The sequence below is a fragment of the Oryctolagus cuniculus genome, chromosome 1, assembly GCF_051225735.1.
Source record: "Oryctolagus cuniculus isolate XC-2025 breed Fujian yellow rabbit chromosome 1, ASM5122573v1, whole genome shotgun sequence".
Taxonomy (NCBI): Eukaryota; Metazoa; Chordata; class Mammalia; order Lagomorpha; family Leporidae; genus Oryctolagus; species Oryctolagus cuniculus.
The window spans coordinates 159,007,075-159,029,595 of NC_142867.1; the positions used below are offsets into that span (position 1 = coordinate 159,007,075).

The 22,521-nt window shown below is 38.7% G+C and overlaps 1 protein-coding gene and 1 pseudogene across 12 annotated transcripts in view; one reads left to right on the plus strand and one right to left on the minus strand.

Annotated features, from left to right (window-relative positions):
• Positions 1-22,521, plus strand: part of TRPM3 (transient receptor potential cation channel subfamily M member 3) — a 1,000,643-nt gene that overhangs the window by 141,139 nt on the left and 836,983 nt on the right. The gene's annotated exons all lie outside the window — the stretch shown is intronic.
• Positions 18,276-22,521, minus strand: part of LOC108178104 (nuclear transport factor 2 pseudogene) — a 92,847-nt pseudogene continuing 88,601 nt past the window's right edge.

The window sequence follows — 22,521 nt, forward strand, 5'->3', positions numbered from 1 at the left end:
TTGTTCAGTGTTGAGAACACTTTATATATTCTGAATATGCCCTCTTTGTCAGAAATACAATGTGTAAATATCTGCTGTCACTATGAGCAGCCTTTTCATTTTTAATAAGATACTTTTGCATTGCAAATTATTTTCATATAATGAAGTTATAAATCTATGATTTTATTGAATATGGATTTTGAGTCATATTTGGAAAGACATATCCACCATTCAAATTACAGAAGAATTCAATTGTTTTTTCCTTCTATTTTCAGTTTCATTTAAAAAATTCAAATCACTCATGCATTTTGGTTTATTCCAGTATGTGAGATGAGAGATAAATCTCATGTTATTTTTTTTCCATATGGCTAGACAATTGTCCCAACATTATCCTAGCCTTTGCCCCAGCAGTTTGAGAGGCCACCTTTGTCATATGCTAAATTTTCCAAAGTTTCTGGATCTATTTCAGGGCTTCTTATCCTATTACATTAGCTTATCTATTCACACACCTGTACCCACACTGCTTCAGTTTTGGAGGCTTTCTAGTAATTTAATTCTCAGGTGAGCCATATATCCCTTATAGCTCTACTTTTTATTATTTTTTTAGTTCTAACTTATGTTTCCATTTTAATTGAAATATCAACATGAAGTCTCAGGAAAAAATTATTTTTACTGTGATCACATGTCTATAAATACTTTTGAGAGGTACATTTTGGTGATATTGAGACTTTAAATACAATAATAAAGGATGTTTTAAATTTAAATGTGAGGCCGGCGCCGTGGCTCAATAGGTTAATCTTCCACCTTGCGGCGCCGGCACACCGGGTTCTAGTCCCGGTCAGGGCGCCGGATTCTGTCCCGGTTGCCCCTCTTCCAGGCCAGCTCTCTGCTATGGCCAGGGAGTGCAGTGGAGGATGGCCCAGGTGCTTGGGCCCTGCACCCCATGGGAGACCAGGAAAAGCACCTGGATCCTGGCTCCTGCCATCGGATCAGCGCGGTGCGCCGGCTGCAGCGGCGGCCATTGGAGGGTGAACCAACGGCAAAGGAAAACCTTTCTCTCTCTGTCTCTCTCTCTCACTGTCCACTCTGCCTGTCAAAAATTAAAAAAAAAAAAAAAAAAAAAAAAAAAAAAAAAAATTTAAATGTGTACAACTGAGGCTTAATGCTATAACGAGTACTCAAACAGTATATTTCACTTTGTGTTTCTATGGGGGTGCAAACGATTGAAATCTTTACTTAATGTACACTAAACTGATCTTCTGTAAAAAAAAAAAAAAAAAAAAAAAGAAATTATCAATTCCCAACTTGACTCTCACTGGGATTAAACATGACAATAGGTCTGATCTGATTTCATCATCATTTAAAAAAAATCATCTATTATTTTTCACTTTATGTTTCTGTGTGGGAGCAAACTGTTGAAATCCTTACTTAAGGTATACTAAGCTGATCTTCTGTATATTAAGATAATCGAAAATGAATCTTGATGTGAATGGAAGGGGAGAGGGAGTGGGAAAGGGGAGGGTTGTGGGTGGGAGGGACGGTATGGGGGGGGGAGCCATTGTAACCCATGAGTCGTACTTTGGAAATTTATATTCATTAAATAAAAGATAAAAAAAAATTTAAATGTGTACATATCTATAATTTTAAGGGTGTTTTCTTATTTTTTTCAAAAATATATTTTAAAGTTAACTGGTGAACTTCTTTTCTGAGTTTCTTCATTGTTACTACTGTGAAGTTCGTTTTCTCTTGTTTAATCTGCCAATTAATTTACTCTAAAAATAAAATTATTTTTGCATTCTAATTTTACATACTACATTGTCTAATTACTATTCGAGTTACTTTTATCATTGATTCTCTAGGCATATCTAGGTAGGTTATTGTGGTATTTACAAATAGAAAGTTTTTATTTCTTCCTTTCTCATGTCTAATTGCATTGGCTAACACCTTCAGTACAATGTTAACCAGTACTGCAGTACTGTATATTAAGCATTCTTGCCTTGTTCTTGAGCTTAAATGAGGGGCATACATGTGTGTAAGGAAGTATCCAGCTATTCTTGCTTATCAAGCATTTTAAATTATATGTTGGGGATGGCACTGTGGCACAGTTGGTTAAGCTGCTGTCTGTAGTGCCAGCATGCCATAAAGGTACTGGTTCTAGTCCTGGCTGCACTGCTTCCAATCTAGCCCTCAGCTAATGTGCCTGGGAAAGCAGCAGAAGTTGACTCGAATTCTTGGGCTCCTGCACCCACATGGAGAGCCAGATGAAGCTCCTGGCTCCTGGCTTCAGCCTGTCCCAACCCCAGCTATTGTGCTGATGTGGTCATTTGAGGAATGAAACAGATCTCTATCTGTCTCTTCTCTCTGTCTGTCTCTCTCTAACTCTGACTTTCAAATAAGTACATATATCTTAAATAAATATAAATATAAATATCTATCTATCTATCTATCTATCTATCTATCTATGTGTTTATTTCAAAAGGCAGAGTGATAGGGAGAAAGAAAGAGACAAAGATCTTCCATCTGCTGATTCCTTCCTGATTGCTGCAATGGCCAGGGCTGGTACAGGCTGGAGCCACAGCCCAGGACTCCATCTAATTCTTCCATGTGGGGGGCACGGGCCCACGTACTTGGGCCATCTACTGCTGCTTTCCCAGGCTCATTAGCAGGAAGGTGGATCAGGAGCAGAGCAGCCAGGACTGAAACCCATGCTCTGATATGGGATGCTGACAATGTAGGCTGTAGCTTAACCTGCTATGCAATGCCAGCCCGTGTATCAGGCAGTTTTATTAGAAATGAGTGTTGAATCTTGTCAAAGACCTTTTCACAACCAATTAAACATTTAATTTCTGATGTTTTTGGTAAGGTTTAGAATTTCCATTACTTTTTTTACATTTTCCCTATGTTTTCTGAAATTTACATCTCTGTATACATTTGTCTTTTCCTGTTTCATGTTGACCGTGGGTTTAGATCCCCAAATCTCACTGAGTCAGTTTCTGTTTACTTTGTTCTTAGACATGAGTAATATTTTCATATTGATTTGTTAATATGCAAGAATTTTTGCTTGACTGTGAGTCATATTTGTATGTTTCATTGCTAATGTGCCAGATACTACTGTGACACCACGAGGAGAGTGGATTTTGTTTTTTTCCCTCTGAAGAGTGTTTGGGGGCTGTTCTAACAGGCAGTTAAATCTCAGATCACCATGATCTGCAGGCTTGGTTTTAGGTTGTTCGAGTGAAGAAAGATTAACCTTTGTTCTAAGGAACATCTCTTAGTTATGGAATGTGGTTTTTATTGCTCAAATAGACAGAGGTTGTACAGAATGACTAAGCTACTTACCAAACCTTTCTGACTTTGTGGACAGTTGTGGAAGTTTCTGGACAGCCAATTTGGTCTTCCATATGGTTTTATTAAATTTTAAATTTTTCTGGGCTGTTTGTAGTCTTTCTTTGCAAATATGTAGCCAGGAGTAAGCCACACATTATTCTGTTTAACTTAAAGTAAACAAATTTTACGTAATTCATATATACAGATTTCTGAATAGTGATACTTCCCTCCCTGCCCTCCCTCCAGTTTGCACCCACACAGAAACATACGGTGTTTGTCTTTTTGGGGACTGGCTTGTTTCACTAAGTGTAACGGTTTCCAGTTGTATGCATTTTGTTGCAAAAGACAAGATTTCATTCTTTTTAATGACTGAATAGTATTCCATATATATATTCATATATATAGATATGGATATATATATATCCCACATTTTCTTTATCCAGTCATCATTTGATGGACGTCTGGGTTGCTTCCATATCACAACTATTGTGAATTGAGCTGCAATAAACATGAAGGTGCAAGTTAACACTTTCTTATGCTGATTTGATTTCGCTTAGGTAAATTCCTAGGAGTGGGATAGCTGGGTGATATTGTAGATCTATTTTCAGATCCTGAGGATTCTCCAAATTGTCTTCCACAGTGGCTGTACTAGTTTATAGTGTACCTTTTGCCTACATCTTTGCCAGCATTTATTGTTTGTTGATTTCTATATGAGGGCCATTCTAACTGGGGTGAGATGAAACCTCATTGTGGTTTTGATTTTCATTTCCCTGGTTAGTGATCCTGAGCATTTTTCCTAGGTTCTGTTGGCCATTTGAATTTCCCCTTTTGCAAACTGTCAGTTTGGGGTTGGTGCTGTGATGCAGCAGGTTAACACCCTGACCTGAAGAACCAGCATCCCATAAGGGCACTGGTTCGAGACCTTGCTGCTCCACTTCCGATCCAGCACTCTGCTTTGGCCTGGGAAAGAAGTAGAAGATGGCCCAAATCCTTGGGTCCCTGTACCTGTGTGAAAGGCCTGGAGGAAGCTCCTGGCTTCTGGCTTTGGATCAGTGCAGCTTTGGCCATTACGGCCAACTGGGGAGTAAACCAACAGTTGGAAGACCTGTTTCTCTCTCTGCCTCTCCTCTCTCTGTGTAACTCTGACTTTCAAATAAATAAATAAATCTTTTGGAAAAAAAAAAACCCGCCAGTTCAAGTCCTTTACCATTTCTTAACTGGATTGTTTGTTTTGCTGTTGTTGAGTTTCATGAGCTTTTTATAGATTTTGGATATTAATCGTTTCAGTTGCATAGTTTGGAAATATTTTCTCCCATTTTGTCACTTCTTTTTCACTTTGGTGAGTGTTTCTTTTGCAATGCCAAAGCTTCTCAGCTTGTCTATGTTTGCCTATACTTCAGAGTCTTTTCCAAGAAGTCTCTGCTATGCCAGTGTCTTACAGAATTTCCCCAATGTTCTCCTTCAGTAATTTGATGGTATTAGGTCATAGGTTTAGATCCTTGATCCATTTTGAGTTGATTTTTGTATAAGGTGTAAGGTAGGGGTCTTGTTTCATACTTCCTCATACAGAGATCCAGTTTTTCAAGCAACAGTTGTTGAAGAGACTGTCCTTTCTCCAGGTATTGATTTTACCTTGGTTATGAAAGATTAGTTGTAGATGCATGGATTGATTTCTGGAGTTTCTATTCTGTTCCATTGGTCTACATGTATATTTTTGTACCATTATCTGGCTGTTTAGATTATAACTGCCCTGTAGTATGTCTTGAAATCTGGAATTGTAATGCCTCTAGCTTTGCTTTTTTGTTATTTTAGATTGCTTCAGTCATTCAAGAATCTTTTGTTTCCATATGAATTTTAGCACCTTTTTTCTGTATCTGAGAATAATTTCACTGGATTTCTGATTAGGATCTCATTGCTTTAGGTAATATGGATATTTTGATGATATTAATTGTTCCAATCCTTGAGCATGGCAAATTTTTCCAATATTTATGTCTACTTATATTTCTTTCTTTAATGTTTTGTAATTATTATTGTAGAGATCTTTGACTTCCTTGGTTAAATTTATTCTAAGGTATAATATTCTTTATAGCTATTGTGAATGGGTTTGATCTTAGAAGTTCTTTCTCAGTTATTACATTGTGTGTATATACAAAGGCTATTTTTTGTGTGTTAATTTTATGTCCTACTATGTTACCAATTTCTTTTTTGAGTTCAATAGTCACTTAGTGGAATCTTTTCATTCCCCTATATATTGAATCATGTCATCTGCAAATAGGGGTAATTTGACTTATTCCTTTTAATTTGTGCCCTTTTTCTTGCCTAATCGATCTATCTAAAACTAGGATTGTACTGAATAACAATGGTGAAAGGAATTACTACAAACAGTTATATGCTAACAAATTGGAAAATATAGAAGAGTGGGTAGATTCCTGGACACATACAGTCTACCAAAATTGAGTTATGAAGACAGAAAACCTAAACAGAAAAATAACCAAGATGCAGATTTACAGTAATAAAGACCTTCCCAAGAAAGAGAACTGCAGGGCAGGATGGCTTCACTGCTGAATTCTACCAGACTTTTAAAGAACTAATTCCAGTTCTTCTGAAGCTATTCAAACTAATTGAAAGGAAGGGAGTCCTCCCAAACTCTTTCAATGAGGCCAGCATCAGCTTAATTCCAAAACTAGAAAATGTACAACAAAGAAAGAATACTATAGACCAATATCCCTGACGAATATAGATGTAATAGTTCTTTTTTTTTTTTAATTTGACAGGTAGAGTTATAGACAGTGAGAGAGAGGGAGACAGAGAGAAAGGTCTTCCTTCTGTTGGTTCACTCCTCAAATGGCCGCTACGGCCGGTGCTGTGTCAATCCGAAAGCAGAAGCCTGGTGGTTCCTCCTGCTCTCCCATGCAGGTGCAGGAGCCCAAATACGTGGGACATCTTCCACTGCCTTCCCGGGCCACAGCAGAGAGCTGGACTGGAAGAGGAGCAACCAGGACTAGAACCTGGCACCCACATGGGATGCCGGCACCACAGGCATTAACCAAGTGAGCCACGGTGCTGGCCCCAGATGTAATAATTCTTAACAAAATACTAACTAATTGAATCCAACAGCACATCTGAAAGATCATTTACCCAGACCAAATGGTATGTATCCCTAGTATTCAGGCATATTTCAACATACACAAATCAATAATGTGATAAATTACATTAACAAAATGAAGAATTAAAACCATATGACTATCTCAGTAGATGCCAAGAAATCTTTTGATAAAATCTAACTTCCTTTCATGATGATAACCTTAACCAAATTGGGCACAGCAGGAACCTTCCTCAACGTAACCAAAGCCATTTATGACAAACCCACAAACAGCATCTTATTGAATGGGGAAAAGTTGGAAGCATTTCCACTAAGATCCAGAACCAGACAAGGACAGTCGAACATTCTGAGAGAAAATTTTACACAGTTATTGGGACTCTATGCTATATACCGCCCCCCCCCCCCCCAATAAGGAGTTTCTTCCTTGATTTAAAGTTGTTTCTTGTTTGTTTATTTGGCAAACAGAGACTCTGACATCTGAGTCTTCAGTCTGTTAGGACTCCCACTTTCTGCTTGAGTTCTAGCCCTTTTAGGGGAGGAAAGGATGGTGTGCTCAGAAGGAAAGCTGTGTACATGTGAATCTTCCAGTTTACTTCCAGAGACGGGTCCTTCCTTCCTAGTTTGTTTACTATTGATCACTCCCAGAACAAAATATACTGAAAACTGTTTTCTGGGAAGTTTTTAGTGCTATTGGCAAGAAGTTGAGTCTGAAGTAATGAATGCTATTACTTGAGTCTAGAAGTTCAGAATGAAGATTTTCTCAGTGGAAATAATTCCAAAGTATCTGTTCTTTCCATTTCACCATGCCATTCTACTGTGATTGTGGGACTTTTTAGTAGTAAGAAATGAGTTTTACCATTTTCTATTCACTGTTCAAGGCTGACGTGCTGAAAGGTATCTGATGATCTCCTTGGGGTGTGTGAAAGAGCTCATAGCTATTTTTCAAATAAATTAATAGATTAGAAGAGCAACATTGACTATTTTGTAATGTACTGTCAGTCTCAGGGGCTCCAGGGTGAGTTTTCTGACTTGGTGAACCTGTCTGCTGCTCTCTTGCTGTTTTTGTGTAGAATTGGGTACCAAACAGCCCTATCTTTGCCCATTTCTGAAAGAGTTAATGATGTTCATTATTGAATCCCAAACTAGTTTCAAAATATTAGATACTGAGAGTTTCCACTTGCTCCTCCACCTCATCTGACAGTCCTTAGATTTGTAAAATTAATTTGAATATTTGAAAAATATGATACATTGATTGGAAAGCACTCACTTCATAAAATGATTTTTTAGCTTTTTTTCAAATAACTCAGTGTATTTATCCCAGAAGCAAAACATCAGACTAATTTATGATTTTTTTGTATTATTTTAAGTGGAAAACCTGTAAACAATTTTGGCAGTTGTCTAAGTATTTCATATCAGTGGTGAAGAGCTGCTTCTATCATCTGTAACACCAAGTCATGAATTATGAGTCACAGAATAGGGAAATTTTAAGGAGTGATCTATTTTAAGAGAGCTCAGTATTTGGAAATTTGACTATTGCTTGTTAAGTTTGAGGATGGCTATTTACTTTATGAAGCATTATCTCCTTAATGTTGCATTTTTCATAAGTGATCTTATGGTTTATTAAAATATACTTGAAAAGAATTTTGATTTGCTGAAATTTTGCCCAGGGTTTCAGGGGAGAGCCTAGGTTTACTACAGTCTGTAATAATGTATCTATTCTGAATAACAGATCATGTCAAAGAGGAGCCGACCCCATGTCCCCAGTGAACCACAACAATGTCTTATGCTGCAAACGTGTTAATATTCTTTCATATCATTAAAATTAATAATTTTATCTGTAATTGTTCAGCTAGCCATAATCTGATGTCTCCCAGGTCATTTTATTCCCTATTGCTGTTAATGTTTAAGTGATATTTGCATTTTGTACTATGGAGCAAAATACTATATTATCACTAATAAGTGGTATCTTATTCAAATTTGTTTCAGGAGCTCAGTGTTGATATGTAGAGGCAGAATAAACTAATCACACAGTGAATAGTTGAAAGAAAGGGATTCAGAAAACATAGTAATTAGGGTGTTAGCCAATAATGCCTTGGACCAGTATCATTCTTGAAGAAATTCAAAGGAAGACTATTTGAGATAATTAAATTAAGCAAAATTAAAGAATATCAAGTCACAGTTAGTAACTGAATGAAAATGGCTATGGTAAAGTGGTACAGGGGAGGTAATTTTGGAGGAAAAATGGCTGTTGAATAAGAAGTAGGACATCTGATGGGAAATACAATTTAAGATAAAAGCTTATAGTTTGGGGACGTGGCCAGGGATGGAAATGCCTATTTGGGATTCATTCTCAGAAGTGATAGATGGAATATTGGGAATGGATAAGACAGGATTAGCCATCATCTGTAATAGAGCAGATGAGGTTATGCTAATTCTGTGGCACCAATTTATAGAAAGATTCTGTCCTAAAGTGCTTTAGTATGACTTATATCCTTGCAAACGTTTCTGTATTAGAAATAGCCTCTTTTTCTAGCAGTTTGCAACTCATGTATATTAACCATAGAATAGTCTTTCAAATTTAAAAAGGAAAAAATAATCCCTTGGGTTTTCTCTGCTGCTTGCTTATTAGCATGTGGTAGAAACACATGAACAGAGTGTTAAGCAGATTTAATATCAGAGCTTTGATGGATGCAAGGACTGTCTGGTGAATTGCTCAGTCATAGTATTTTTTCTCTATTTCTATTCCTCATTGTTTCACCTACTTGAAATAGGGAGCTCTTACCTTTTTCTATAACAGCTCTTCTGTCATGTGACCATTTATGAGTAGGAGACAAAATTGGGAGTAAATTATTGAGTATGTCTTGTACTCAAGGGGAGGATTACCTGAGCCTGTGAATGAATGCTTCTGGAAGCCATTTTTGAGACCATCTATTGCCTACTCTACTTAGGTTTTCACAGCTTTGACGTTTGTAAGAACTGAGTTCTGACTGACTCCCTTTAAATAGGTCATGATTTCTCGTTCAGAGCTTGAACAAATTTATCATCCCTGCTAGGATTCTGTACACAATTGTGCTTTTGATCTCTGTTTAATGTCATTGTCACTATATTTTTTGTAGAAATATTTGTTTCAATGTTCCAACTTCTTCCCTTTTCTGCCTGTGGAGTCACAATAATCACAGGAAGTCAAAATATTAAACGTGAAAGGGACTAAATGTACTAACACCAGCTGTATTATATGGACCATTCCAATTTTTTGAAACTTCTCTAGAGTATTTTCAAATTTTGACCCAAAGCTTATTACCATAGGTACTTTAATTATTTAGAAGCTGTTTAAGAAAACTTTCTAGAAAATATGACATAAAATTTATCATATTTAGAACCATCGACTTAATTTGTTTTGCTACATAAAGCTTCTACTTTATGCACACATTTTAAACTCTAAATGTGTTATTAATTAGGAGCTTTTAAGACTGCACTAGTCTTCTAAAAGTTACAAAATTATACATGAATGCTTAATGATGGGAAGTAAGGTGTCATGAAATTGTGCACTAAAATAAAATATCCAAATAAATTGGTGATGAAGGGGGAATAACATAGTATCCTCTGTACCCTGATTTCACATTTTATGGTTCACCATTAATCAACTTAATAATAAGTACATTTGGGGGTAGGCCAGGAGAGACAAGAACAGGCTGGGTGGATATTTTCAGTGATCTGAAGATAAACAAGGGGTGATAATCATTGCTATAGTAACCCACATGAATGCAGCCCATCTTCCTCTTCAAAGCACACTGTTCACAGAAACTATCCTCTTTGAACTCGAACCTCACCACAATAAAGCAGGTATTAGCAAAGTCAACACCTGGCCATGGCAGCATGTAGGGCACAGAGAGGTGGCATAGGTGGAATCTCAGAAAACACAGGGAAGCCAAATCGGCATCAAAGCATTAAGGTCTGAGGGACCACGCAGAGTGAGGACACACACTAGCATATTCCAGCAGAAATCTAGAAAGACTCAGAGTGTCTGTTAGGGTAGACTAAGTTTAAAAGATTATGTACTGTGGCCAGCATTGTGGCACAGTGGGGTAAGCCACCCCTTGAAGCACTGGCATCTCATACCAGAATGCCAGTTCAAGTCCCAGCTGCTCTACTTCTGATCCAGCTTCCTGTTGATGTACTTGGAAGGGCATTCAGCCAAAACTCACTGATATGGACATTTGGGAAGTGAACTAGTGGACGGAAGATTTCTCTCTCTATTTCTCTGTTGCTCCCTCTCTCTGTCACTCTGCCTTTTAAATAATAAAGTAAATCTTAAAAATTTCAAAAGTAGGTTCTTAAAAATATGAGCTTATTTATTTTCATAAAATGCCATTTCTAGCTCAGTTGCCACACTGTGTAAGATTTTACTAGAGCAATGAAATCAGCAAAAAGTGAAAATCACTGATACAGACTCGTTTTCTTTTGGGTTGAATAGAGAGACTTTAGCCCAGGGTATTTGCAGGAAAAGTTTTATTGTTTTTAATTAAAATTATAAAATAGCTAGTTAGAATAAAAGCTTGCTTTTCTATAGTAGCTCTAAATCATATTTAAAACTCAGAGTTGCAGGGCTTGCACTGTGGCATAGCGGGTAGAGCTGCCGCTTGCAGTGCTGGCATCCCATGTGGGTGCTGGCTTGAGACCCAGCTGTTTCATTTCCAGTCCAGCTCTCTGCTATGACCTGGGAAAGCCCAAGTCCTTGGGCCCCTGCATCCATGTGGGAGACTTGGAAGAAGCTCTTGGCTTCTGGCTTCTCATCAGCCCAGCTCCAGCAGTTGCAGCCATTTGGGAAGTGAACCAGTGAATGATTCTCTCTCTCTCTCTCTCTGCCTCTCTGCCTCTCTGCCTCTCTGCCTCTGCCTTTCTGTATCTCTATCTTTCAAATAAATAAGTCTGTAAAAATAATTTAAAACTTGGAGATGCAGCAGATTTAGAAGTTTTTTTTTAAGATTTGAATATGCATAGTAGTTTTTTTAGTTAAGGGATTATCACTTATCCACATGTTTGATTTTGCTATTTGACCAGCATATTCATGGAACCAGAATTTTCTATTCGTTAGCCATAGGATGTTAGAGAGTTTATTTTATAAATACTATGTACAGTAATCTATATAAATATTTAGTTGATATTTTTAGCATTATTTTTAGGATATAACTGATAAGAATACAAAAAATATGCTCAATAAATACTGAGGCTCTTTTTGTTAGAACGCAGTAGAAGATAGACTGCACCAGAAAATAAAATATATGCCAAGGATCTTCAAAGATTTAATGGAAAATGCATATTATGAAAAAACTACGTATGAATTTCAAAAAGTTTTGTTTCAATATAAATTTTTCTTTTAATTCTGTTTCTCCATGAACTTTTTGAGGTCCTGTCATATATTCTCTGAAAAATATATGTGGAATATAGTGGAGAATTGATGCAGTCCTGTGTAGTAATTATGGTAGGAAATCAAATATTCTTTTGGATTTGGCCATTTGTTATAGATCTGTATTATAATCCAGATTAACATAAAGGATATTTATTATTCATGAGGCAAAATTTATATGTAACTAGTTTCTTATTTGATCATTAATGAAAATTTTCTTATGATTTTTTTCACACATAGTTTTAAGAGTTCACAATACTTTTGGATATGAGTTTCTGTTGTATGATACTGATTTTCTCAAGAAATTTTATAAATTCATCTGAAATTTTACCTCATCTACAGTTGATTTACTTACTTACCTAATTGATAAATTTTATGTGTTCTACAGCTGATTTATTTATAAATTCATTCAAAATTTTACCTCATCTACAATTTGTTTACTTAAATATTTATTTGAAAGGCAGAGAGACAGAGAATGAGGTCTCATATCTGCTGGTTCACTCTCCAGTTGGCCTCAAAAGCTGGGGCGAGACCAGCTGAAGCCAAGATTCTGGAACTCCATGCTGGTCTGCCATGTGGGTGGCAAGGGTCCAAGCACTTGAACCATCTGCTGCTGCTGTCCCAGGCACTGCAGCAGGGAGCTGGATTGGAAGTGTAGCAGCTGACTGGAACAGTGCAGGATGCTGGCTTTGCAGGCGGCAGATTAACCTGCACAAAAATGCTGACCCTTTCAGGATGGTGGTTGTTTTTGGCCCTGGATTATGCTTCTGTGGAATGGTCTTCCTACTTTTTATTTATTGAATATTATGATTAGTGACTAATTAACTCTGTGAATATAGAGTGGATTGAAGTTATGTCTTTGCAAAAACTGATGAAGAGAGGGGAGGGAGAGGGAAAGGGAAGAGCAGAGGAGGGAGGGAAGTGTTGTAGGCTTTCTTGGAACTGTATACTTCTAGAGTGTGTAAAATCTGTTCTCTTTATTAATTTTTTCAAATGCTGACCCTAGGGTTATTTTATTGCAGTTTTATTAACACAAATGTAACAATATTTTTGTGGTAATCTTTAAAATAATTTTTAATGTACTGTAAAATGAAATTATAGAAGCTACTTTGAAGTTCTAACTTGTTGTCTTAATTTTGTAAGTGAAAAACTGAAGTTTCAAGAGATGAGGTCACTTTTCTAAGACCTTATGGTTATTTAAAGATGGATGCAGCCTTTTTCCTGAGTTGTAGGCAAGGCTTTTAGGAAGCAAGGAGACTTTTCTTGGTCATGTCAGCATCTGTCAGTTTTCTCCACACCTGAGCCAGGAAAGGTTATGGCTGCCATGTGCCTCTAGGAGGTTCCATGGGCTCTGCATCCCATTACCTGCTTCAGTTTTTCTAAGCATCATTCATATCTTTGCATCTTACCCTACTGCTCCCCAGAAGTCAGATTCCAACCATTTCTTTTAGAGTGGGCAGTCTGCCCAAATAGGCTGTCTACTGCATCCTTTGGGGAAGCCTCTCACCAACACTGCAGTGTCTAGGATGCTGCACTGTGTGCAGTATGCAACTTGCACAGTCACCCAATGGTGTCATCCATTTGCCTGTTAGGATGAACCTTTGGAATGATTTCTAGGATTCTCATACTTCCCCTTTATATCCTTGTCTCCACTGCAACCTTTAGCACATGCTTTAGTATTAGCCTTCAATATATCCATCACCTTCTGTTTCTCTATAGCATAGTGAGAATTTAATTGTTCACTGTTAGAAAAATATTAGTAATAATTCTAATATTTCAGGTATACTGTGATCATCAATACCATAGATGCAAGTGGATGGCTGACATTCAATTAATAATACTAATTATTGTTTTATTTATTTATTTGAATGTCAGAGTTACACAGAAAGAGAAGGAGAGGCAGAGAGAGAGAGAGAGAGAGGTCTTCCATCCACTGGTTCACTCCCCAGTTGGCCACAGTGGCCAGAGCTCAGCCGATCCAAAGCCAGGAGCTCCTTCCAGGTTTCACATGTAGGTGCAGGGGCCCAATGACTTGGGCCATCTTGTACCGCTTTCCCAGGACATAGCAGAGAACTGAATCAGAAATGGAGCAAACCGGCAAATGGACTCAAACCGGCACCCATAAGGGATGCTGGCACTGCAGGTGGTGGCTTTACTTGCTACTCCACAGTACCCACCCCTCATTATTACTTTTTAATGCAAATGATTAGTATAAGGTTCTGAGATTCAGCAATGTCATTTGTGAATCTATACAATGATTATTAAAAGTATTCTTTTCTCATTAAAGCAAGTCCCACACAGAATAGAAAACTTTGTTACTCTAATTGAGTTACTGTGTTTTTGAAGGTAATTAAGCTATTTAAACTATATAAAAATCTGCAACATTTTTCACAAATCCAGATAGAAATTTCTGCTTTAATTAGTGAAGATTTGTGAGGTGTTTCTGTGTGTGATCTGGCAGCCAAGAGAATCGCCTGCGTGAAGGAGGCAGTAGGACTGTGCCTAAGGACTGTGTATTTTGGATTCTATGTTGAGCAGCATGCTACAGCTGCTACCAGACTGTGATTTCTAGTGGGTTGGTTTTCTTGTATTATCTTCCAAATTTTGTTCCTTTTTTCTCCTCCCACTTACTTATTGCTGGTCTGCCAATTTACATCACACAAGTCCTTCACAATAAAACTCAAAATATGCTTCTAAGACATTTTCTGTATTTATTTTTATAAAGGTCCTTGACTTCTTATGTTTGAGTTATTGGATGTTTTGTACATAGTAGGTGCATAGGAATCTTCCTAGAGTAGAGTTTGGAAGCCATAATGCATGTTTTCATCTCATTACAGGGAGATGATACTCTGAAATTCTGGGTGTATACATATGTATTTTTTTTCCTCAGGCTGAAGAATGCAGAAGAGTATAGAAGACTACTCGATGATCTAGAAATAATAATTTTGACTCTAGATAAGGCACATATTGATTCAACTTTATACTTGCATATCATTTTGATTATCTGTAGTTTTCAAATCCTTTATAGACCTTCAATGCCGCTTACCCCTTTACTTGATTGCATTCCACGCCCCAGTTTACAAAAAGGACAGAGTTCATCCTGCTGAAGCAATATCTTCTAATTGAAGTTCAACCCCCTTCATCCGTTTGCTGGGTATCTAAGACAACCTCAGCTATATGGCTTTGAGATTCTCTAGACCCATTAGTTGGTCAATAGAAATACTGAAGAATCATGAGATGGTTGAACTATATTTTGTCTGTTTATTATATGCTAGAACCATCTTAGATAGTGTATAAAACTCAGAAAATTATAAGATCTCATCCCTTCTCTCCAGATGTCAACTTGAGAGATGAAATAAACATATGAGGTGAGAGTGAACAATTGAAGCATGTGCTAATTTGGTGGAGCTACATTGCTTTTCTGGGGGTTGTTGCTATTGGTGGGGTTTATATGTGTCACAAAGCCCAGGTTAACAAGTAAAAGCTAACATTTATTCAATGATGTTAGGCTATTTATTTATTTATTTAGCTTCATCCCATCTCATTGTCACAACAGCTTTATTGCCACCTCTTTTTTTTTTTTTTTTTTTTTTTTGACAGGCAGAGTGGACAGTGAGAGAGACAGAGAGAAAGGTCTTCCTTTGCCACCTCTCTTTTTATAATACAAGAAACTGAGGCTCAAATTTGAAGTTCTGTACTCAAAAAAAAATTCGAGTCCCATTAATTCTATGCCCTCAATTATTATTATTCCCTGCTGACATTCACAGTTGTCCATATGTGAGTATGGAAGATCTTGGCCTCGGGTTCTTGGTTATAAGGTTGAGTTTTGTTGTTTTGGTTTTCGTTTTTTGACAGCAGTGAGGGTAGAATTTAAAATACAAATAAGACTTCTGTTGTAATGCAATGTATGAGACATAGAACATAGTGAGTCAGATTTATATTTTTAAATAGTTTCCATATACATGCCATAAGTATCTATTTTTTTTTTTTTTGAAAGGCAGAGTGGACAGAGAGAGAGAGAGACAGAGAGAAAGGTCTTCCTTTGCCATTGATTCACCCTCCAATGGCCACCACAGCCAGAGTGGTGCGGCTGACGCACCGCACTGATCTGAAGGCAGGAGCCAGGTGTTTCTCCTGGTCTCCCATGGGGTGCAGGGCCCAAGCACTTGGGCCATCCTCCACTGCCCTCCCGGGCCACAGCAGAGAGCTGGCCTGGAAAAGGGGCAACCGGGACCGGCGCCCCGACTGGGACTAGAACCCGGTGTGCCGGCGCCGCAAGGCAGAGGATTAGCCTATTGAGCCACGGCGCCAGCAGTATCTATTTCTGTAAGCTAGAGTGTTACCAACCCTACCAAAGTGTGAAGAAATCTACCAAAAGATACTATATGGCTTGTTCTGTGCTACAGGGCTAGAAAAGAGCAGCGAATAACACTTAGTCCTCCAGGCCCTTTTCTATTAATTTTTTTTTCAGAATTTGAAAAAATAGTAAAAACTTGGCATGTCTTTTGTGGGCTGCCTGAATACATTTATTAATAGCAAATTTTGAAATCTATAACAAAAATCTGTCCTTGTCCAAGGAATGTTTAATTATAATCTAACATTATTTAGCTGTACACAGAGGACTTGATACATTTAAATACTTACCTTTCACATTGTAGTAATCATTTAAATGCCCTGGAGTTAAACTTGAACTCCTTAATTGTTGGGTCATATTTTACTCCAATAGCAATTGTGGAGGAACTCATATGTGCTTGTATGACCCCTAGTAGCAGTTACATACACAATAATAGGGATAGGAAGCCTTTGGACCATTGTGGTCAATCAGATCTGGAGTGTTCCCTGATTAGTAAATATCCCCTACCCCCACCTTAGGATTTCAGAGAGACCATGCCTCAGTCATGTGATGAGATCTTGGTTATTATATCCCCCACCTCATGGGAAGGGCGATGGAGAGGAAAAAATGAGGACAAAACGTGAGGTGACCTTGTTGGATACCTTAGTGAGAAACTGAGGCCCTCTGAGCTTTCTGGGACATGGCAAAGAGGAAAGGGAAGTCAGAATACAGACCAGGATTGAGGAGCCTTTGACTCCTTCATTCTGGCCATTGGGAGTATTTTTCATCTAAATGAAATATCATTTATTTGGTCAGTGCCATCTGTAGTCATTCCTGCTCTGTTGGAAATCCAAAAGCCAGCCTGTCTTCCAACTGGATCCCACCCAGCTGTGTGGAGGGGCAGCCAGGACAGCTTCAGGGTAGACAAACTGGTGTCTTGATGGGCTGCTATTCCTGTTGTGCTTAGTGTTGAGGACCACGCATAGCGGACATTCACACAGCCATCTCTAAGACATCTTTTTTTTGTAAGCAGGCAAGGTGTAATGATTAATACATTAAAACGGTTTTGAAACATTGATAGGACCTCTCAGGGAGGTGTTAGCAAGTGCAGATGGCTTCAGAAGTAGCGGGGACTTCTGAAGGGAATTCAGATGTTGTTGAAGGGATAAAAGAAGAGTTGAGGGAGTCCAAGAACAGTGTGTGTTTTGCTCCAGACACGAAAAAGTAAAAACCAGACATTATTTCAGCCTTTGAAAATGTTGGTTTATTCACTGAATCATTTTTGGTTGGATTTTGTTTTATGCTGCTCCATCTGTACACAATGCTAATCCGATAGTTCATATCTACCCAGTGAATTTTTTTTTGGCTTTCAGTGTGACAAACTGCATGTAAGAGCCTTTTCTACATCCCTGGGAAGCCACTACTTCTCCTAAGGAGGGGACATACCTGGGGAGAAAAGAGTGGATGGTGTGGCTGATCAGACAGCCTGTTTCAGCATAATAGATTATTAGATGTCCCCAGAAATACAACTCAACTCTCATCAATAATATTTTGATCCACATAACAATCAAGCTAAATTTTAACTTGATGTCAGAACTTCAGCAGTTGTGTAATGAAAGCTAAGACATTCACCCTTAAGCCAACAAGAATGCAAATGGTGTGGTACAAGGAAGAAGGAGGAGCAGCTTAACTCCAAACAGTAGATCTAATTAACTTGTCTAACTTAGAGCCAGCAAACTAGTTTGAAATACTGCTTGCAGAAAATTTTTTTTAATTTGGTGGATTTGTTGTATCATGAGACACTGAAACGTTTGAACAAATCAATATCTGGGCAGTGCAGAAGCTGCTTTCTCTGCTTCTTTGGGTTACTAGAGCAATTCGTCAGTAGATTAAAAAAAATAACATTTCCCATTGCTTGTCTTTCCAAAGGCATGTGCTAGTACAGCACAAACTTCTCTTGTCAAATGCAACTAGTCTAGAATCCAAACATCACACATAACACTTCACCCATTCCCAACGTGGCCCTGTGCATTTGTGTATGATGTTTGGAGCATCTGGAGGAGTGTGAATAGTATCAGGAAGCAGAGGGAGGAGGAAACAGCATTTAGTGCCTAGTTGGAAGGAGATCAGTCAAAGTGGTGCAGGGCAAACCTGAACATACCATGGGTAATAACCCAAACATCATTGATGTTCTCAAATAGGAACATCTGGTGGACAACCATGATAGTGTGTTCATCAGCTGTAAGCTGGTCCACCATGGTGATGATGCAGCTATGTGGCATGGGCTAATGTCCTGTGCTGTAATGCTGTGCTGAATTTTCTGCAAGGGAAAGCTAGACAACTTCTCCACAGTGGTTGCTTTCCCTTGGAAGTGCTGTCCTTCCCACATAAGGCATGACACACCAATGTAAATTTAGCCTTGTTGGGTTCTGTCATTATCAAATAACTGGTATTAAATGTTGAATAAAGCTGGATCTAATCTCCCAAATTAGCTTGTGTCCTACTCTGAAGCATCATCTGGCCTTGTTGAGACTCAAGGGGGTGGCACAATGGCATCAGTGGTGGTGACAGCCCAGCTCTGTCTGCCGAGGAGTTTTCCGTAAGAGTAAACCTTCTGCAAATGCTGCACGTGATTGTCCATCCCAGGCAGCCTTCGCTAGACATAGTTCTGATGTCATCATTCTATGAAATATTTTTGTTAGAGGAAGAGGATGAATCTCACCAAATGCTTGTTCAGGGCCTGAATTCCCACAGTGACTGGGGCTGGGCCTGGCCACAGTGAGGTTGGGAGTTGAGAATTTAATCCAGGTCTCCTATGTGGATGGCAGGAACCCAATTACCTGAGCCACCACCACTGCCTTCCAGGGTTGGTATTAACAGGAAGTTGTCATCAGGAGGAGTTGAAGCCAGGAATTAAACCTAGGAACTCTGATTTGGAATGCAGGTATCTTAACCTCTTCCCGCAACATCCTTACCCCCGATGTCATCTTGACAGGTGAATTCATAACCCATGCCCTGTACATCTGTAACGAGTGGGAAGCTTGTTCTCTCCCACTGTATGCTGTTAATGGAATGAGAGCTTGGAAGCTACATCAGAACACTAGCTCTGTTTCTCATCTTCTGAGTTAGAGGATGTTATCAGAGGAGAATCTGGCCCTTTACCAGAGAGTGATAAGTATTTTTGGATGTGAGGAAAACCTAGATGTCAAAAGCTTCCCTGTGGCAAAGGGTATTTCTAAACTTTGCAAACTAATCAAGAACACTGAATGGCAATATCAATGAGAGTCAAGATTGCCAGTGTCTACTTCCTTTTATTGTAACTCAGCTAATGTTAGATTTTCTGTTTTGTTTATGTATTTATTCTAATACTAAAATTGCTATTTTATAGAAGTTGAATTGATGTTAAAATTGTATACAAGTGGAAAAAATAACTCATGCTTGAGGAGTCTGAGTCACATCTTATGCATATTCTTACTCATTCAGTTGACACTCAATGGCACATTCATGTTTAGCCAAGTAATTTATTTGATGTCTCAGATGCAAAGATGAATAAAATGCACATTACCTGCCCTCAAGAGCTCATGCTCTGCTAGATAACTACCTGTAAAACAGAGAACACATGATAACATCGCTAACCTGCCAGTCACCTGAAAAGCCTTTGTTTCCTCACTTAGAAATAGAAATGTTGTATGCAATGGTCTTTTCACTCTTCTCCATGTCTGATAATTCTTGATTCTTTCTGAATGGTTATCAATAAATGTTGTGGTTCTTAGGAATGTAGAATGTGGATGAAAGTGTCATTTTGTTAGTTCAGTCACTTACATATATTCTTTTTTTTTTTTTTTGACAGGCAGAGTGGACAGTGAGAGAGAGAGACAGAAAGGTCTTCCTTTTGCCATTGGTTCACCCTCCAATGGCTGCCACGGCTGGCACGCTGGGGCCAGTGCACTGCGCTGATCCAAAGGCAGGAGCCAAGTGCTTCTCCTGGTCTCCCATGGGGTGCAGGGCCCAAGCACTTGGGCCATCCTCCGCTGCCTTCCTGGGGCACAGCAGAGAGCTGTCCTGGAAGAGGGGCAACCGGGACAGAATCCGGTGCCCCGACCGGGACTAGAACCCGGTGTGCCGGTGCTGCTAGGTGGGGGATTAGCCTATTGAGCCACGGCACTGGCCTACTTACATATATTCTTCCTCAATTACCAAGCAATTGACCAACAATCGTAGAGTTCAACAGGCTCAGTGCTTGTGATTTAGGTTTCCCAAACTATGAAATCAAGATTCTTTATGATATGGGCAAGTGTTACTGAGTTACAGAAAATAAGTGAGATATATTGGCAATGTATATGACTTGATTAGAATCTATCCTTTAAAAAAATTCCTTATTTATTTTGAAAGAATGAAGAAATGCAGTGATTAGAGTTGTTAAAAAGACTATGGATTAAAAGGTTTTGGTTTCAGTCACAGACATCACTGTCCAATAGTTTCATCAGCAACCCAGACAGTCTAAAATCCCACAGGTGCTCCCCATTACCCTTTTTTTTTTTTTAAAGAATTTATGTATGTATTTGAAAGTCAGAGTTACACAGATAGGGGAAAGGCAGAGAGAGAGAGAGAGAGAGAGAGAGCGCCCAAACACTTGGGCCATACTGCACTGCATTTCCCAGGTCATTAGTAGGGAGTGAGATTGGAAGTGGAGCAGCTGGGACATGAAGGGTTGGGGGGGATCTTCCATCTACTGCTTTACTCCCTAGATGGCCACAAAGGCCAGCACTGGGCCAGGCTGAAACCAGCAGCCAGGAGCTTCATCTGGGTCTCCCATGTGGGTGGCAGGAGCCCAAACACTTGGGCCATACTGCACTGCATTTCCCAGGTCATTAGTAGGGAGTGAGATTGGAAGTGGAGCAGCTGGGACATGAAGGGTTGGGGGGGATCTTCCATCTACTGCTTTACTCCCTAGATGGCCACAAAGGCCAGCACTGGGCCAGGCTGAAACCAGCAGCCAGGAGCTTCATCTGGGTCTCCCATGTGGGTGGCAGGAGCCCAAACACTTGGGCCATACTGCACTGCATTTCCCAGGTCATTAGTAGGGAGTGAGATTGGAAGTGGAGCAGCTGGGACATGAACCATTGCCCATATGGGATGCTGGCATCACAGGCAGTGGCTTTACTCACTACCCCACAATGCTGGCAGAATCCATTCTTTAGATGTAATAGAAGCATCTTTTAAGATGATAGTCTTTGATTCTGCCTAAGTTTGCAGCAAGTGTGTAAAATATCTAGATGAAAACAATTACGATTAGCAATCAAAAGTGTTGTAAGCAGAGTAGGGAGGTACAAACCCAACACACACACACAAATCATCAAATAGCCATTCCCAATTTATAAACTATGTGGCAAACTCAGCATCAATTTGTGTATGTGTGTGTATGTGTGTTTGTGTGTGAGAGAGAGCACACTAAGGAGAGACATATATATATATATATATATATATATAGAGAGAGAGAGAGAGAGAGAGAGAAGGAGGGAGAGTGGGTAGGAGAATATGGTTAACATCTTTGAAAAGAAGTAATTTTCAACCTTTGTTGGTTTCTAGATTTGGTCATTGTCAGATTCTTTGCATCTACCTGAACAATTCTTTCATTGACACACAAATTTATTTACCTATCACGTAAAAGGCTGTCTTTAAAATGTGTCCTATGCTCTCTCACTTCTGGGCATTAAGTGGATTTTGTAACTCAGAATCTCTGAGCTCCTACAGATGACAGTTGATCTTGCTGATCCTCAGTTTACTCATTTATGAAATGTGGGAATGCTTTCCTTAGGTTGTGGTGAGGCTTTAATAAGCATGTTTTGAAAAAAAAAAAAGGTCACAAATATGCCAGCAGCTTTCAAAGTTTGCATATAATAATAAGTTGGTGTTTGAAGACATGTCAGCATCCTCTCTTGTTTAGCACAGTGACTTGGAAAGTAGAAATTGGCTTCTACTGGCATTAGTCTTTTTTCAGTCATATGGAAGCCTGTTTGAATATGTGCCAGGAAGGTCTGCTTTTTTTGGTTTAGGTTGCAAAAACTATTGATCAATTTGGATCACCTACTAAAAAGACCTGGGATTTCTAAAACTTTACATTTGTATAGTTTTCTTAAATACTATTTCCTAATTATGGTACCTAATTTTATTCTAACTTTCATATATAACAATAATTCTATTATTTACACAACTAAAACAACAAGTTTATCTAATCTATTTATCTATCTAAGGTTGATTGGCAACTCATACCAGGTAAACATGTCATGGTATTCACTCTACATAATGTATGAAGTGAATGGATTTCATAAGGAAAAGAAAGTTCACAATTTGCACGCAACATAAGGAATT